Below are 1957 nucleotides of genomic sequence, written 5' to 3' on the forward strand. Positions count from 1 at the left end.
AAAGAATGATGACTCATTCAATCTTAGAAGGCACAGCTTTATTACAGTTCTTACAGAGTTAACTTCTGTAGATACAACCTTGTAAATGCTTCCAAAGGGAGAAAGGTCAGATTCCTATTTTATAATAGAATTTTTCAAACTTTTAAAAGTGTAACTCATGGTAAGAACAACATTTTCATTGTGAGACATTCATGTGTTTTTAATAAATCAAGGTTCATGAAAAAAGAGCCTTACTATGTGCAACTCCTTTTTATTATATTCTATTTTAAATAAATCCCTATGTACCTTTTCAAAAATCGCTGGTTTTGACTGATTGCTTTGATTTAATGACACACTAAGGATTACAACCTACAATTTGAAAATCACTCATCTACAGGGTTGAGAGAGATAATTTCTGATTATATTTTTTTCTTTTTCTCTTTTTCTTTTTTTTTTTTTTTTGTAACTTTGGTAATTGAAAGGTGAATTCCACTATTTTCTAATAGAGTCATCACAAAATAGTCAACACACATAATTTATTTGAACAGAAGACCCAGAAATGTAGAAGTGTTGTGTTTGTTTGTTGATTTGTTTAGAATAATTCATATTTCTTCCTTTATTGTAACTTGAATAAATTTTATTTTGGAGTGAAACCTTCAGAGCCTTGTAGTAACATTATTTCAGTCTAGTTCCCAGAAGAATCATCAGCATATTGAGCTGTGATTTTATTTATTTATTTATTTATTTATTTATTTATTTATTTATTTTTATTTATTTTTTTATATGGAACGCTTCAAGAATTTGTGTGTCATCCTTGCATAGGGGCCATGTTAATCTTCTCTGTATCATTCCAATTTTAGTATATGTGCTGCCGAAGCTAGCACGAGCTGTGATTTTAAAGAACTTTTTGTAATACAGCGACTATTGATAGTTTATGGGCTAGGTTATGAGAATCAGCTTAGGATATTGCGACACCCTGATGTTAGCAATAGTATATGTGGACTTGAAGTTGTGTATTTGTAAGGAAGGTATTGAAGCATGGGATGAAGCCAGCGGAGTTTCCACACAGAATCTGTTCTCATACAGGGACACAACCTCTGTCAGAAACACTTCAAGAAAGAAAGACAAGAAAAACATGAATTCTAGGTTTGTTCTCTTCTCCTTCTTTGATTTCCTGCCAGCACCTCCAATTGACCAAACCCAAGAGGAAGTCAGATGACAATGGAGTCTGGCTGATGCAGCTCATAAACAGTCTCCTGATGAGTATTATAGATCAGGAAACATGGGACATGAATCTAAGGGGCAGATGGAGAATACATAACTACAATCAAATTTTTAAAAGGTGAAATGGGGATTATTGTTATGTTGCAAATATCAGAGATGTCCTAAGAGTCTCCTGGAACTTCCGCTTGAGGTGCTTTTGTAATGATTACATGAGATTACAAAAATAATTTCAAACAACTCTTGACTTATTGTCCATGCACAGTAATGTTCTATCCACCTCTCTTATGTTACTACTTTCAGCAAGAAACATGATTTAGGATTGTACATGTTTTGTAAACTCATACGTGGATGCAAGCAGTTAAGACTAATTAAGCTGAAGGTGAAGTGCAAACCCCCAAGCCCACAGACACACTGCTCACCCTTGATAAGAAACATTACATCTGCTCTACTTCTACAGACTCCAGGGAGAGAGAAGAAAGGTTAGCATGTTGGCAGACATGTCAAGTGGCTTCTGGAACTAAGAAGGCGGCAGGGAACAAAACCAGGGCTCTGTCATTTTTTCAAGGTTAACTATTCCATGTTACTTCCCATAATACTGTAACTGAATGTATTTATTGTGAAGTTGGATAATGTTTCATTATTTCCTCATCTACATAGGGACCTTAGCATGTATGGCACATGTAGGTTAAAATCAGATTTAAAAATTGCTGAGGTTTTGAAAATTTTTTAAAATGATAAAACTACATCTTAACAT

The 1957-nt window shown here is 33.9% G+C and overlaps 1 non-coding gene across 1 annotated transcript; it reads right to left on the bottom strand.

Moving 5' to 3' along the window:
* Positions 1-756: 756 nt before the first annotated feature.
* Positions 757-863, bottom strand: LOC141571476 (U6 spliceosomal RNA). The gene has a single exon (XR_012496204.1). It is a non-coding gene; the product is annotated as a U6 spliceosomal RNA (small nuclear RNA).
* Positions 864-1957: the final 1094 nt, after the last annotated feature.

The sequence above is a fragment of the Rhinolophus sinicus genome, linkage group LG04 (genome assembly GCF_036562045.2).
Source record: "Rhinolophus sinicus isolate RSC01 linkage group LG04, ASM3656204v1, whole genome shotgun sequence".
NCBI classification, from domain to species: domain Eukaryota; kingdom Metazoa; phylum Chordata; class Mammalia; order Chiroptera; family Rhinolophidae; genus Rhinolophus; species Rhinolophus sinicus.